Genomic DNA, 17,396 nt, shown 5'->3' on the forward strand with positions numbered 1-17,396 from the left:
CGCCCCCTGCGGCCGGGCCCGGGACTCCTCCCTGCCCAGGCGTCCGCGCCGCGGGCCCCCCGGCGGGGTCCGGCTTTGTTTCTCGCGGGCTCGCCTCGGGTTTATTTTTGTTCCCGTGGCGGTGCGGGGTGGCACGTATCGCTCTGTGTCTGTGACCTGCCGGGAAGCCCCGGTGCCCGGCGCGGCGGCGCCCTAGTCGTTCCTTCCGAGAGCGCGCCCCCGCAGCGCCCCGCGTCTGCGTCCGCGACAGTCCGCCGGGGTGCGCCGCCGGGACGCGGACCGCCAGCCGGTGGAGACGGGGCGCGGAGGAGAGGAGCGTCCGCCGCCCGGCCCTCCGAGTGAGGCCCCTCCGTGCTGGGGGTGCGGGCGTCCGATTCCGCCGGTCATCGCCGCGTCTTCGGGAGAGCGGGCTCGGCTCGCGCGTGTTTCCACGCAGAGCGTGCGAAGGAAGGGGCCGGAGGCGGAGGCAGTGGCCAGGTACTCGGCATCTGTCAAAGCCCCGCGGCCGCAGGGACGGGGTAGTTATCACTTACACGGCTTATTCGTGTCACCCCACAGTCACCAGAAAGCGGCCCCGCCAGCGGTGCCTTCGCCAGCCCAGCGGAGTCACCCGGGCACCGGCAGCCGCCCGGGGCCGCGCGGCCTGTTGAACAGGCAAAGCTGGGGTCCCAGGGGCACCCCAGGGAGGCTACCTGCAGAAGGCGTCTTTTCCCGCACCACTTCCACAATAAATTTGTATAAAAATGCACCGTTGCAGTAATTATATTTCTCATCTCCTCCTTTCCTATATATTTCCAAACCCTGTCTGCTGAAATCACTGGTCAAGGTGCAGCATCTTCTGGGGTATTTCCTTAAATAAAAGTAAGCTGAGGCGATTAACCGCATACATTATGCTGTACAGACTTTATTATATTCCTAAATATTAGCAAGAGCCAAAAAAAATTCCTGCTGAGGAAATACACCGCTAACCTTCTGTAAGCACAGGACGCGAGTCTACTCCGGGAGGCTGGCTCTGAGCGCCGCGGCCTCCGCGTGCGCCGGGCGCGCTCCCGCGTGCGTCAGGGACGGGCTCCGCGTGCGCCGGCGCGCCCCCGCGTGCGTCAGGGACGGGCTCCGCGTGCGCCGGCGCGCCCCCGCGTGGGTCGGGGACGGGCTCCGCGTGCGCCGGGCGCGCTCCCGCGTGCGTCGGGGACGGGCTCCGCGTGCGCCGGCGCGCCCCCGCGTGGGTCGGGGACGGGCTCCGCGTGCGCCGGGCGCGCTCCCGCGTGCGTCAGGGACGGGCTCCGCGTGCGCCGGGCGCGCTCCCGCGTGCGTCAGGGACGGGCTCCGCGTGCGCCGGGCGCGCTCCCGCGTGCGTCAGGGACGGGCTCCGCGTGCGCCGGCGCGCTCCCGGCCCCGCGGCCTCGCGAGCCCGGCCCGAGGGCGAGGCCGCAGCGGCGGCTCCCCTCACCGCCCTCCGCCGTGCAATCCACAGCCCTGGCTCCCAACGGCCTCTCTTCTGGGCTGACTTGGGTCCCGCAACTTCCGTGAGGGCCGTGACACACAGTTTGCAGACCAGACACCCGCAAACAGCGGAGCCCCGGAGTATTTCAGGGTCTCGTTGGGGACGCCCGCAGCGGGGCGCCCAGTCCCTTACGCGGCCGCACGAGCGCCCCGCGCCCCGCGGCCCGGGAGCCCAGCGCGCACGGCCTCAGGTCGGCCCCGCGGCCCAGCCCTCCCCGCAGGCCAGGTTCCGCCGATGTTTAGGGGTGCAGACGTCGCCGCGGGAGGCACGGGTCCGCCGCGCCCTCGCGCCCCGGCCGGGCCGACCCGCTGCGGCCGGCGCTCCGGCCAGCTGGCCGCCGGCGGGGCCGGGAAGCCCGCTTTGAGGAAACGGGCAGGGGCGTCGCACGGCTGCCCGGGCTCCCCCTCTGCGCAGAGCCGCGCTCGCCCCGGACGCCCCGCGGGCTCCCAGCCGCAGGGGGCGCTCGAGGCCCGGCCCGGCCCGGCCTCCCCGGGCGCCCGGCGGAGCCGCGGGGTCCCGGAGGCGCCCGCTCCCCCGGGCTCGGGAGCGCCCCTCTTTCAGACAGCGGGCCTCCAAAGTCGCTTCCCTTTTTAGCAGTGATTTCAGTCTTGCTTTTGCACCTTTAAAATAATTGATCATTTAATGTCACCCACAGCATTTTCAAATCTATTTTAAAAAACAGATCAAGTTTTATTTCTTAAAACGAATGGCACTTTCCATATCCTTCTGCAGTTTAACCTTTGCATAAGACAGTTTTAATCTGAAGTACATTTGGTTAAAATATAAGTTGCCAAAGCATACAATACTTCCTATGTTAAATTTTATTAAAACTTTATTTTAAAATAAATTCCAAAAAAAATCCTAAATTGCAGAACTTGACAACTGGAAGTTACTCAGTGATCCTCTAACCCAGACCCTTCATGATAAAGACAAAAGCAAAAAGGAAACCCGGAGAGACTGAGTCATTTTCCTGGTCACTGTAGGCCGGTGCCCCGGCCTCGGAGCCCTCATCGCGGTGACAGGTAACATCTCTCAGCAGCACATTTGCTCCTAGCCCATGACTGGAGCTCAGAACATGAAATCATCTTCGATCATAAAATACCTTGCTTTGCTGGCTGAGTGCTTCCTGAGCGTGTCTCAGTTGACTCTCTGAGATGGACACAACCAGTGTCCTCACTCTACTGATGAGAACACCAAGGCTGGGTAGGGCTCAGAGCAACCAGTTTGAGGGACGCAGCCAAGAGCATAACCAACAACGAGCTAAGAGTATGTCAGCTTGCTGGATCTGCCTCAGATACACACACACGGAAGAACTCACAATATTTTTGTACAAACAGTAGTTTTAAATTTTAACCACAATGACTTCCTCCTGTTAGATAACACATAGCTCCAAAAACTTCGAATTTTTGTTTCAGGGCATCATTTTTACCTGATGGTCTCTCTCTAGATCACAAAGATGGAGAGTCATGAGCCATTTTAAAAGGTGGCAACCAAGATATTTAGTGATTTCTCTCCACAGATAAGTAGGTAGATAGGAAGACAGACAGACAGATGATAGATAAATAGATTAGATAGATAGGTAGATAGATAGTAGATAGATATGAATAGATGATGATAGATATAGATAGATGATAGATAGATGATAGAAGATAGATGATAGAAAATAGATGATAGATAGATGATAGATAGATGATAGATACATAGATACATAGATAGATGATAGATAGATAGATAGATAGATAGATAGATAGATAGATAGATAGATAGATAGATGATAGATAGACAAATAGAGATAGATACCTAGATACATGGATGGACGGACAGACAGATGAAAGGATAAACAAACATAAATAGGTAGATAGATGACATATAGATAACTAGACAGACATAGATAGACAGGTAGAGAGAGAGCACCCTCTACCACTAATGGTCTGTAATCGGAGTTTGGTTGATTATGGAGTTTTATTACACGAGCAATACTTTGGGATGTTCTCCCCATAAGAAAGATTGACTTAAAGGTATTACAAGTTCCGACGCTGACCTACATGTCTTTCCCCTTAATTGAAGCTGACTCCCTGACACCCACCCCGTACCAAGTATCGAAGGTTGTGGCCCTTTTTGGAGGTCTGCAGGCTGCCTAACAAATTCTTTCTCCTGGGAGGAGTGAGGTCTGGGGAATTCTGAGTAGCTGACAGAAGGTTGAGTTTCTGGCAGGCTGTGCTTTCTCTTTCTCACGTGACTTCTCCTAACAACCCTCCTGAGTGGTAGGACCTCCCTGCTTTCCCAATTCTGAAGGTTTTTTCTCAAGTTAAGGTTAACAGCTGGGTTTCCTGACCCTGCTTAGTATTTCAGGTGAGAAATACTTATTGATTCAACAGTTTTTGATCAAAAAACCTTTTGGTCAAAGGTAATAAAATCATTTTTAACAAGTATTCCTGCTCTAACAGTTTACCAGGGGCTGCAGGGGATATGAGAGAGGTACACACCCTGCATGAGATGGATACCTGCACATGCAGAAGGTTATATGATCTGAGTGTAAGAACCAGAGGCACTGTTTCTGAGTGTCCTGGGAGGCAAGGATAGGAAAGTCACCAGCACTGGCTTGGTCAGGACTGAGGCTTGAATCTGGCTTGAGAAAGGATGGATGATAGGTAGATGATAGATAGAATGATAAACACATAGATAAATGATAGACAGACAGATAGACAGGCGGGTGGGTGGATGGATAGATGATAGGCAGAATTTTATTAAAATTTAATTTAATTTTAATAAAGAAAGCAGAAGGAGCGCAAAAGACGTGAAAACCGGGTCTGTGGAGACACTAAGCTGCACAGGGTCTTGGGGGGACAGGAGATTAGCGCACAGGATGGTGAGTCCTCTGGGGTGCAGCACAGTTGGTGACCAGGCCAGCAGCAGTCTACAGCCATGAAGGGAGGCTTCACCAGGCGAGATGTCTGCCCTGCACAGGAAATGCTTGGACTGAGTATGACCCGGTGCTAATTCAGAAAGATTACCCACTCACCCCCCAAAAATCGAAAAATGTCTGGCTCTGAAGCAGACGATGGAATTTTCTGTGTAAGAGTACACAGTCAACCCTCCTGTCTGCACTCCCCTGTCCCACAAACGCCAAGTGATGGAAACAGATGCAGGTCAGCCACACCTTTGTCTCAGGGGTCCCAGAGCACCTCCACAGGCCCCCTTTCCTCACACTCACCTTCTGTTCCCCTTAGGGTGGGGCTTTCTCCTGGGGGACAGTCTGAGTATTAGTTAGGGTCCATCATGGCAGAGAGAGCTTTGTAGAGATTTCCTTTAGCTTAGCTGCTCTGCTCAGAACTGATTTTAGGATCCTCTCTTTGCACCTCCAAACTGAGATTTCTATTCCCAAACCTGGGACTATTTCCATTTCTTATCTATTTAAAACCCAAAATGAGCCCAGCTGTGGAAGCTGGAGCTCCTTTGCTCAGCTAAATCTACCCTGTCATGCAGTGGGTCTCGGTTCCTCTTTATAAAACTCACATTCTTAGGACATGAGGGTTGTGGAAAAGACCATGGAAACATTTGGAAATGCGATATAAATGTTTTCTTTTCAGATCTCTCTTTGGAGATATAAAGCTTTCTTCAGACCTCCAACTAGTGTGCTTAAAAAAAAAAAAAAACAACAAGGAAGAAAGAACGGGAAGTACAGATCTGCCCCCCGGTGTTTGGGCGCCGCAGGCTCTGGCAGGTCCCAGGTGGCCCACTGCAGGCTGTGTGTGTCCAGGGGGCTGAGTTCGTTACCCAGACTCTGATTAGCACAGCAGATCTTCTCAAGGCTCTAATGTCCTCTGAACCACATGGGGGAGCAACACAAATGCTGTTTAAGAATGACAAGCATTTCAGGGTAACCACCAAAGTAAGAGCTGCCGTCTCCAGACCAGCTCTCCAGGTTTCCGTCCTGAGCGGGTGCATCGTCTTTCCCTTAAAAGGTCTCAAAATCTCTGTCCTAAATCCCTTGCTGTCACCAGATGGCTCTTCGCCACACACTCAGAGCATTTTTCTGAAACAGAGCACAGGCCTCCCAACTGTCACCTCTCTGAGCAGCCTTGGTGCCAGTCACGGGCCAGAGGTGGCCTCTGAGATCTGAGCTCCGCACACATGGTGACACTGTAGCTGCAGCGAGTCTGATTCAGAGCAAATGTTTTTCGAGTCTGTACCTTTGTGGAAAAGCGCCCCTTCTGACAGCTGGAACAGAGAGGTGGGGGTTGGGTAAGCTTTCTTAACCGAATCTATTGTCTACACTAATGCATTGGCAGGTCACTAATGTGCTCCTGGGTCCAGTCATGGGCCTCCTGGTGGCCCGTCTGTCTGTGAGACAGGCATCGTTCCCTGTCACTGACTACTGTGCACCCACCACATGTTTCAAGAAAAGTCTTACCAAGCTAATGTGGCGGGGAGTGTTCTAGCCAGTCCAATTTTCTGCTTGGTGGAAGTTACCACGGATATAGGGTTTGCCAATAAAAATGAGTCTGTGATAAAAAGCCTATTTCTAAACAGATATTTGTACCCGTGTTCACAGCAGCAGGATTCACAGGAGCCAAAAGGTGCAAACAAATGTCCATCAACAGGTGATGGACAAACAAAATGCAGTCCATCTGTACAGTGGAATATTATTCAGCCTTAAAAAATGAAATTCTGACACAGGCTGCAACATAGAAGAACCCTGAGGACATTGTGCTGAGTTCCATCCCTACAGGTCACCAGGGCTGGGGAGGGGGAGGAGTCAGTGTTCAGCGGGGGCGACGAGCAAGTTCTGGAGAAGACGGTGGTGACAGTTGTACAACAGAGTGAATGTGCTCTGTGCCGATGAGCTGTACATTTTAAAATGGTTTTTACAAAGCGTATTTCTGAAGCTATTGTAACACTTCTTTAAATAAGGTGTTTGGGTTTCTGGTGGAGCTAAAGGATCACTGGTGCAAGTATCAGTAGCTGTTCTGAGTATCAGAAAAGCTCAATCAGCCACACATTCGAGGGAGGGGATCCTACCTCATGCCCATGCTCCACTTTGAGAGACACTGGGTCTTCTGGAGACCAGCAGGGTAGTAAACAGACAAAGACAAACGGCACACTCTGGGCCGGTAGAATGCTTGAAATGACGTCTGAGACCATCTCATCAGCGACCTCAAGGCAGCTTTTACAGTTATTTCCGTGGACATTTCCACAGAGATGGAGTGTCTTGCGTTTCCCAGCTGCTGAGGACAGATGTCCTGTCACTCAGTGTGCATCTACTGAGTGCCTGCTGCGCGCCACTGCTGTGAGACTCACCAGCCACTCACCAGACACTTACTGGCTGCTGATCGTGTCTTCTGTGAACAGCTCTAAACAGTAGAAACCAGAACCATTCCTGTTCTTGGGACTCACTGATCTATCACAGAGTTAAGACAGGTATTCAGATCGTTTTTTAAAAAGCAATAAAAGTGCTTGAAAAGATACCAGTGACGCCATGAGGGGTCAGAGTGAGAGAAACCCCTTTGTATGGCAGGAGGGCAGGTGCTGGTGGGAGGTGGTAAAGACGCAGGGCGAGTTTCCCCGAGGAGGCGGCCCTGTTGGAGCTTGGCACTAAAGGAGCCTATTCCTTCCGTGGGCAGGATCAGAAAAGGGCAGCCAGGCAGATGACACAGGGTCAGATTTGCTGACCTCACTCAGTCACTGTGTCCCTGTCCTCTGCTGGGAGGCCTCGGTGCCCAGGATGGTGCTGGCATGGGCAGAGGGTGAGCCCTCCACACCCACCCCTCCCCTCTGCCCGGGGAAACCCTGGGCCTGTGGCTCCTTGTAGGGAGGAGCCTCTGCTCCCTGACGGGTCCTCAGGGACAGTGGGTGCCCAGCCTTGTGGCCTCCTCTGAGCAGTCCCCTTTCCCCATGCCCGAGCCTAACCGGCACAGGCTCCACACGACACCCTGCAAGGCCAAGAGTGAAGGAGCTGTGCTGCCTCAACAGGACAGGAGGGCTCCTGGCACCCACAGCGCCTCCTGCGGCCCGCACACCTGCCTCCGGGCTCACGGCATCGAGACCACCCTCCCCACTGCCCACTGCTCTCTTTAGAGGCCTTGGCAGCGGTTTCTGGGTTTAACCTACATACAGGCAGCACCTGGCACAGTGCACTGGACCCCAGCGACCGGCCACCACATTCGCCCTGCTCGGGAGCCAGAGACCAACCCTCGGATGAACTATGCCGAGTCAGAACTCCCTTTACTGTCCTCACAGCCCAGATGCCACCACTCAGAGCTGGCTCCATAGTCATTTATTCGTCCATTCGTCCATCTGTTCATTCGTCCAGGGACAACTCTACATACATGCATTTCATGTCCCTACCCCAATGAATTGGTGCGAACCAAAATATCATGCATGACTCAGGTGTGGAAATGAATTGTAAAGGAAAGCTCACTTGCGCCTCAGAACACCAGCCTCGAGGCTGGTGAGTGACGCCGACACTAATGGGTATGTCTGGGTCACGCTGTGGCTCAGAGCCACTAGTCCATCCACAGCTGGGCAGCTTGAGATGGCTACAGGTTATCCATCCCCTCCAGAGCCTGCTCCCAATGTTGGCTGGGGTCCTAGGTTAGGGAGACCTGTGAGACCCTCACCCCATTTATCTCCTGACCCTCATTTTCCTCCCTTGCCATTCACGGTTCTGCCGAGGTCACCCCCAACCCTGCCATACTTGCTCCTGGTCATGCTGGTCAAGAGGAGAACACTTTCAAAGGTTCCAGGACATAAAAATCTCTGCTATTCTATCATTTTCCATTTTTCCTTAGCACTTAGAGCAATTCAAAGCACTGAAGGAAGACGCCTTCTGGGGCAGCTCCCTTCACCCCAATCCTTTCCCAGGAAAGGAAACTAAAGCCCAGAGAGGTTGAGTGACTTTTGAAAGGCCACACAGCTAACTGATGGCACAGTGGGAGCTTGAACTCAGGCTTCAGATCTTGTCCTGATCCCAGGAACCCGGCTGCCCTCCACTTGCCATTCAGAGCTCTGCAGAGCTGAGCTGTGGCCAAGCATGAACTGCTCACAGGTCACACAGCCCACTGGGGCCTGGTTCGGTTTCCAGCCTGGCACAACTACAGAAAAGCGGTCTCTGCTGCCCTCGGTTGGCAGAACTGAGTAGTGGCTACAGACAGGAACCCCCATCCATCCACCTGCACACGCTTCTGCAGAATTCTCCCCTTCATTTTAGATACATGAAACATGCTGACATATATCGAGATATGTTTGAACACAAGCTGCACTGATGCTCCCCAAGAGCCTCTCCAGAACCTGAACTTGGAATATGTGAGCAGAGTGGGATGTGGCAAGGTGACTCCATGGGAGACAGGGATGTGGGTTTCCTCCCTCTCAGTGCCACCCTCTCATCAAGGACAGGAGGGGACTAGTGTCACAGCACAGAGAGAAGAAGGGCTGGGAGGGGTGGGTGCTGCAGGGTGTGTGTTACAGAGTGGGCGGGAGGGGGAGGAGGACAGGAGACCAGCAAAGGGCCACCTGGAGGGAGGGGCTGCTTGAGGAGTCCAGAGACCTGGGAGTCCTGAAGCAGCCATGACAGCAGGGACGCCCACACTGCAGGCTGCACTTCTACCTGTGAGCTGCAAGGGCCTGGTGCCGTGAGAGCATGTCTGTGACACCTGGAAACTGCGGCCTCTCTCTGCTAACCACCAACATAGACGAGTTGCCCTGTTATGTTCCCACAGCCCTGTTTGTACACTTACCTTACGCGGGAGCTTGTTGTGCATCTGACTCAGGTCCTCCAATTCCACTAGCAGTTATCAGTGCCTCTACTTGACAGGCACTCGGGGACTCTGACTCTTCCTCCGCGAGCCTCCCATGGGCCCCACAGAGTGCCTCGCAAGCAGGTCTGAGCCCTATGTTTCCGGGCAGGACTGTTAGGGATGCCGATTGCACATGTCAGGTCTGGCCTTCTGGGCACTTGGCTTGCTGGTTAGGAGGGTTGTTCTCACACAGGCGACTGACAGGCTGCCCTCATTTGCTCCTATTACACCCTCACCTCACTCTGAGGAGGTCGAACGAGTCAGCACACTTGAGTAGCTGCTGTACCAACCAACCCCAAATCTCAGCCACCAAGCACCATAAACACTTGTTTCTCAGTTACACAAATGTGGAGTGGACGCTCCTGCTCACGCAGATTTGGGCAGCTGCCTTCAGAAGGGATGACGCCAGTCCCAGGCTCCTCCTGTCCCCACTGGGTGCTCCGTACGCAGGCAGAGGCCAGCGGCCGCGTGACGCTCATCCTCACCTCCGCCCAAGACCTTCTGGGAAGGACTGGTCACGCGGCCCCTCCCACGCTCTAGCAGCTGAGGCCTGGGCCTCAGGCTGGATGCTGCTCATCGGCAGGAACTTGGAAGGGAGCACGAACTGGGGGGCTAGTCACCACTGCCCAAACAGCAGGTTAGGCTAATTAGGCATTAAAGCTCTGCTATGAGAAACAAAGAAATAGAAAAAAAATGATTGTTTGACTTATAAATTCTTTATTCTGAAAAATCCGGAAAATGACTGGTTCCTGGGGAGGTGAGTGAAGTTATCAGTGTGGCCCAGGATGCTCTAGCCAGCCCAGCACCTCCAGAGACAGCTGTGCCTTGGAGTCACGCCTTTGCTAGAGCTGGAACCCAGGTACACACAGAGAAGGGAAGGACAGACAGAAAAGGCCCTTGATGATGGACAGGCAGAGACACTCCCTGTGCTGCCCTCTGATCTGTTAGCAGGAGTATTCCCACTTCTTCTGCCACCTGTGAGTCTCAGGGCCGCCTCCTCCTGAGCGAGGCCACGGACCGACATTCCTCCTCCTTCTCGCAAGTCCTAAGGCTCTACCCTGCTTCTCATGCCCTCTCCTACATGAGGTGGTAACAACAGGCTTGCCTTTCAAATCTTGGCTCCACTGCCTTCTGGCTGTGACTGAGGTCTGGGCCTCAGTGTCCCTATATGTAGCATGGGGACAGTAATAGTAGCCACTCTTGTGAGGCTGCAAAAGGAGCGAGTGATTCCTTATGAAACAGAGTCCAGCCTCCAGACCCCAGAAGCTGTCCAGTGAGTGCCGTTAACCTCCCACTCGACAGATGCTTCACCTCCACCTGAAACCAATTCAAGTCACCTCTGTCCATCAAAAATGAAACTCCGTCTCTGGATCATCCCACTTCCTATTTCTCTCTACTTCTCTTGAAAGAGTGGTCCACACAGGAGGAACCTCAGAGGCCTGGAGCCTCACTGAAGGGCAGGGGAACCGTGGAAATGCCAGGAGGGCAACCTGGGGCCACGTCACGGGCAGACAGAGGCCTTGGGCTTTATTGGGGGGGGTGACCTCAGGCAGAGGATCAGGTGGAACTGTATGGTAGGAATATTAATCAGAGATGTGGGGGTGAGAATTTATGAGCCAAAAGGAGACAGGATACATAACATCAACGCAAGTCAAACTGAGAGGCTTGGCCGTGGACTGGGCGTGGGAGAAGAGGCGACATCACTGGTGACGCCTGGTTTGGGATGAAGAGGCACCAGACACCAGGTGTCACTGGCCTTCCTGTCTTACCATTGCAAAACAGCTGAGCTTCCAGAGGACTGTGTAACGCTGGGCCTTCACCGCCTCCTCACTGGGCTCCTGTCCCGCCCCCCTCACGCCAGTGTGGCTGGCACAGAAACCCGCACACAGGAGAGACTTGGGTGTGTTAAGACATCAGCTGGGCTGACGACACCAGGGACCTCTGTGCTCTGAATTCCCACCACCAAAGACCTTTGGTGCTTTGGGCCTTTAAGGGTTTTGATCTTGGAAAAGGTAAGGCCTTAAACCAGGAGTCTCCAACCTTTGTGCTTTCAGGCGCCTGGAGTTACCAAGGATGATGTTATGTGGAGAGGTGAGGTCTGTGCACACGGGAGAGCCCTCCCTAAAGACATTCATATTCAGAAATTAAAAGCAATTGCTGCACTGGCTGAACTGAATACACCTGCAGCCAACCAGCTTGCCACCGACGCCCTAAGCTTCCCACACAAGGACAGTGGACAGCAAAGCTTTGCCCCCGGAGCCACGGGCGGGCAGGTAGATGTTATAGAGGGGTAACCAAGCCTTGGCCAGTTTCTCTTCTCTATACACAATAGATCAGTCTCTCCCCATTAAAAGGGCTCCAAATGCCCGAGAGCTGAAGACACATGCTGGGGGTCAGAGCAGTGTGAGTCCTGCTTTGTCATCATGGACACTGGGGCATGTTTCCTGACTCATGGTCCCCAAACCTCCACAATTTTTGCCACATCACCTGGACTGACAACCCTTTTCTTTTCTTTTCTTTTTTCTTTTCTTTTCTTTTCTTTTTTTCTTTTCTTCATATGTATTTTTTTATTCATTTCAGAGAGAGGAAGGGAGAAGGGAGAGAGAGAAACATCAATGATGAGAGAATCATCAACTGGCTGCCTCCTGCATGCCCCCTACTGGGGATCGATCCCAAAACCCAGGCATGTGCCCTGACCAGGAATCAAACTGTGACCTCATGGTTCCAGGGTCGACGTTCAGCCACTGAGCCATGCCAACTGGGCTGACCTTTTTCTTAAATAGACCTTCAATCAATTCACTTTTCCTAAGCAACATCTATGAACTAGCAAGTTGTATGTGTGTCATGTTTTTCTAAAGCACTTTAAAACAAAACCAACCAGCAAGATTGATGAACATCCAGGGCACCACCTAAAATACTCTCAGGTACCCCCAGGGCATGCGAGTGGGGGGGAGGCCCAGTCCAGCCCTCCTCTCGCTCATGAGGAAGCTGAGGCCTGAGCTCCGTGGCGATTCCGTGACCTTGGTCTAATTACCTACACTTCCTGTTTTCTTATTGACAAAATGAGAAGACTGCGCTTGCCACCCAGCCATGCTTTGCTAGTTACAGTACATGTAGCGCGCTTGAGAATACGGCTACCTCTGCCCAGCTGGCCCGCGTCCCAGAGGAGCCAGCAGCAGCCAGGACACACGCTCTGTCAGGAGTGGTCACCACCTCTGACCAGACTGGCCAAACTCTCCTGGTGGCCCAGGCAGCCCTGCTCCTCCCGTCTCCCACCACCTCCAAGGTGCAGACTGCACAGCATGGCTCCGCAACACCTATTATAACAGCTGTTGAGGAACATGTCATGGAGAGTGCAGACCGACCACCCTTCTCACATCTCAAATACGCAACACTTTCTAGTGACTGGTGGTCTTCCAGAAACACACACAACAATACTTTTTGTGAGCAGCTACATCCAAGCCTCCTGTGTTCCAGAACACTGCAGAAGGACCAATAAATCATGTTCATGGAACGAAGATTTCAGAATGTTAGGGCTCAAGGGGATGCCCTAGAAATCACTCAGTTCCTGGCAAACAGACAAAGCTGAGGCCATGACCTCCTAGAGCGGCCAGTGGCTCCCAAGATCACACACAGCTGGACTGGCAGCATTGAGACTAGATGCCACACTTCCCAGATGAGACGTCTCACTGCCCTGGCCCCTGCAGGCAGTTATTTTCCAAAGGGGTGCCACTTTGCATGTATGTGGTTGGAGAACCTTAAGTAGGGATTCTGGAAGGATAGAGGGCATGTGGGTGAGGGGCTGAAGTTGGGGTTTTATTGGGTTTTTAAAGTCAGGTGTTGGAGGATGGGGTGTGACTAACAGCCCGAGCTTGGAGCCAGACAGGCATGAGGCTGAGCCAGCTTGCCCCTCACAAGCTCTGTATTTTCATCCTTAAACACATGGTCGCCCTTTCTGCTTCAGTGTCCTCGCCCGCAGCTTGAGGGTAACCCTTTCACTGCAGGGTGGTTGTGAGGATGACCTGAGATGCCAGCACCTGGCTGTACAACGCGCTCAGACCGTCCTTAGTCCCGGGGACACCATTCACAATGTATGGTCCCCTGGAGTTGTGCAGGGGCAGTGTGTCACAGGACACTCAGTTCCAGGTCTAAAAGAAGTGAAACTCAGACGCTGAAAACTTCCTGAGAAAGAGTGGGAGCTGTGAGCAGCATCTGGTGTTCAGGAGCCACACCTGTCAGCAGGTAACAGCTCCGAATGGCTTTCTCCTTACGAGGAGGAGGGAGGGACAGCTGCAGTGGAGATGTCAGTGAGGTGAAGGAAGCTTAGGAACGGTGGGGCTGGGGTGCTCCCAAAGTTAACTGGAGCAGCTTGAATGGGGTGTTCGAAAGGAAGGAGGCAATTTTTTAGAGCAGAGAAAAGGATGCCGGCGGAGCTGACGCTGGGCGCGCCACCCCGTCTCAGTCACGGCGCTTTTTAGAGTTTCCCTGGATGCCAGCTGGGCCCTCGGAGCACACAGCTGGGTTTCCTCCTCTATGGAGTGAATCATCCCTGGGGTTTTCACTCGGGACTCAGTGTCAAGCCAGGGGTTGCTCCGGACTGTGCTACCTACCTATCCTCCCAGGGGAGCCTCTCCCTGGCCCCTCCGCACTCAGACATCTCCCTGGGCAGGTTGTGCCCGGGCTGCTCAGCCAACAAAAACAGGAGGCTGGCAGCTGCTGCAAAGCCCAGTCTCCAAGAACACCTCCGGAACCGCTCAAGCTTTAGAACGACACCTTGTTCAAGTTTAGTCCCTGAAATAAGCAAACCCCCCAAAAAGGAACAACTTGTTTACTTAAATCACAAGGAACAGAATCAAACAGGATCATTTCCTTTTTCAGATAAGGAAATTGAGGCACAGAGAGAATTCCTACTAAGTTCACATAGAGAATCAGAAACAGGAACAATAATACCCCCATTTAATGAATGATTACTGCCCTGGCCAGTTTGGCTTGGTTGTTTGAGCGTCGACCCATGGACAGAGGGTCTCAGGTTCTATTCCCAGTCAAGGGCAGTACCTTGGCTGCAGGCTTGATCCCCATACGGGAATCAGGGTGCATGTGGATGTTCTCTCCCCCCCCCCTCCCCTGCCCTCGTCCCTCCCTTCCATTCTCTCTAAAAATCAATGGAAAAATATCCTAGGGTAAGGATTTAAAAAATAAATAAATGATTACTATCTTACCATTCATTCAACGTTCACAAATATTTGGCAGTAGGACAGGAGTTTTTAGACATCCCCAATCTCCACACAACCCAGCAATATTAGAACACTAAGGCTTAGAGGAGAAAGACTTGTCCACAATCACCCACCAGGTGATTAGATTCCAGGCCTGAGGCTCTGAAGCCCTTCAAAGTTCAGAATAGAATCATCTCTCCTGTTCCTAGGTAACCTTCACCTTGTATCAGTGTCTCGATGCTAAATCCCACTTACCCTTTATTACGCCTTCTGTGATCTTTGTGTGCCCATTATGTTTAGCCTTCGAATTGGGGGTCAGGGTTCATGCCTGTGATGGTAAAGAAAGAACACATGGTCAGCACACAGCAAGCAGAGGGGGATGTCCCTGTGGTCCCTATGTCAGAACGAGGAGGCCTAGGCTCCCAGAAGTTATGTGACTCACCCAAGTTCAGCAGTAAGTATAGTAAAACCAGATCCCATATGCCGCCTGTCTGGTCCCAAAGCCTGGGCTCCATGGTGGCTCCAGGCTGCCTGACAAGGCTAAAATTAAATGACATTGCTGCTTGGCACCAATTCAAGGCGAACAGTAATCCGCAGTTTGGAGAGCTGTGAAGGAAACTTTATTCAGAGCCAACAGCTCAATTGTGATATGGCACAATTGTGAAACAGCATGGCTATGAATCAGCCCTGGGCCAGGCGGCCTTTCTCTGGCGAGACATCTCTCTTGTGCAGTCCAGCCTCTCCGCTCCGGCCTGGCCTGGCCTGTCCAGCCGCGCCAGGGGCCAGCAGCCCGCAGCGGACACCGGGCGCGCGCCCGCAGAGGCCGACTGATGGAGAGAAATCTCCACCCCTGGCTCCTGATTGGTTTGTCTTCATGCAAATGAGGGCTCTAAATCCTCACAACTTCATTGGTCCAAAAGGCACTGTCTTAATTGGTGAAAACGCAGCCACTCTGATTGGTTGGTGAAGATGCTAATTGGGACGCAGCTGGGCCGCTCCAGTTGGATGGGGAAAGTCTCAGTCCCGTCGGTTGGAATTCAGTTCCAGGGCCTCGAAGGATGCTCAGCCCACGGAAACGGCCCGAGGCGGGCGGGCCAGCCTGCGGCTCTTCTCTGAAATGCAGCCTGTTAGCTGCTGGACTCCAGTTATGAATTTGAGCCCAGGTACCCATAAGGAGTCCTTGGAGGATACATGTGTTTCTCCTCGAGGTCCACGAGTATCCCTCTTCATGAGACCCTGGCCCTTCAACTGGAAGCGGCCGTCTCCCTTGAAGCCGCGGGAAGGCTCGGCCTCTCCCTGCGATCTGCGCACTCGCTCCGCCTCCGCCCACGCCCGCCCCGCGGGAAGACACCGGCTGTCTGTCTTCCGTGAAATATCCAGCAGCCCAGCTGCGGCCTCGCCCTTAGCCAGCTTTCTCCACTTAATTGAATTGAAAAGTGCATTTAACAGAGATCTGATAGCTTACATGGGTGTGACATTTCCACAACCACAAATACTCAAATCTTGGATTTTTGTCCATAAACTAGGATTTTTTTTAAAATCTATTAAAATACATTAATAAAGATTATTATACTTCTGTCAACTATGAGCACTTATTTGAGCTGAAGTCTCCTTGGTGTAGATGATCATAACCCTTATTCGCTAGCGTAAGAGGCAGGTGTTTAAATTTCTTAAGGACCGTAATACCTTTCACGTCTCTGACGGTCCGGCTCTGTTCAGTCTTTCCAGGGTGACAGTTGTCCCCGAAGGCACGGAAGGTTTATAAAAGGCCCCAGCAAAGGGACAGAGTAACAATCGCTGTGTGGACAGTGGACGCCTTCCTTAAGATCTGGTGGCAGAGACCTGAGAGTTGTCACAAGCCGGAAGGAGGCGACACGTCCCCTTTGCCCATCGTGTTGGGCAGCACCTTTGACGGGGCACACGGAGCGTCGGGGTTTAGCGACGAAGCCCCGCGTTTCTATTTCACGCGCACCCGGCTCCCCGGGCAGCGCGGCGGCTGTCCCCTGGGTGGCGGTGGCGCCGGGTCCGAGCCGCGGAGCAGCGCCAAGTGGGGGTGCGAGTCCGGGGGAGGGAGACGCGGGGAGCAGAGGCCCCTCCCCCAGGGCCCGCCCCCCACAGCGGGCCCAAGGGACCCCAAACCTCAGAGACCCGGCTCAGGGCCATTTCTCTCCCTTCTTCATTTGCGGTCAACTGAAGAAAAGGGGCGCCCCTCTGACCCCTCCCCCGGGGCGTCTGGATCCTCCTCTCCCCCGCCAGCCCGTCCCGCCCCGCCCTCGGTCCCGCCCCGCCCGCTGCCCCGCCCGCTGCCCCGCCCTCGGTCCCCGCCCTCCCCGCGCCCCGCCCGCTGCCCCGCCCCGCCCCCGTCTCCCCCCACGCACCGCCCGCTGCCCCGCCCCGTCCCCCGTCTCCCCCGGCACCGCCCGCTGCCCCGCACCGCCCCCGTCTCCCCCCCCCGCACCGCCCGCTGCCCCGCACCGCCCCTCCGTCTCCTCCCCCCCACCCCGCCCGCTGCCCCGCCCCCGTCTCCCCCCCGCCCCGCCCGCCGCCCCGCACCGCCCCCGTCTCCCCCCCGCGCACCGCCCGCTGCCCCGCACCGCCCCTCCGTCTCCTCCCCCCCGCACCGCCCGCTGCCCCGCCCCCGTCTCCCCCCCGCCCCGCCCGCTGCCCCGCCCCGCCCCCGTCTCCCCCCCGCGCTGTCACTGGCTGTATCTCCGAGGCCGCACAATAGAGGCTCCGCCCGCCCTCGGCGAGCTCCGCGCCCGTCCTCGCCCGGCAGTCGGCGCCGGTCCGCGCGCCCCAGCTCCCGGCCACCCGCCCTGGGCGACCCCAGGCTCCCGGCGCGCCCCGCCCGCTCCCGCCCAGCCCCCTGCCCCGCGCCCGAGG

Source organism: Miniopterus schreibersii (genome assembly GCF_964146895.1).
Source record: "Miniopterus schreibersii genome assembly, chromosome: 19".
Lineage (NCBI taxonomy): Eukaryota > Metazoa > Chordata > Mammalia > Chiroptera > Miniopteridae > Miniopterus > Miniopterus schreibersii.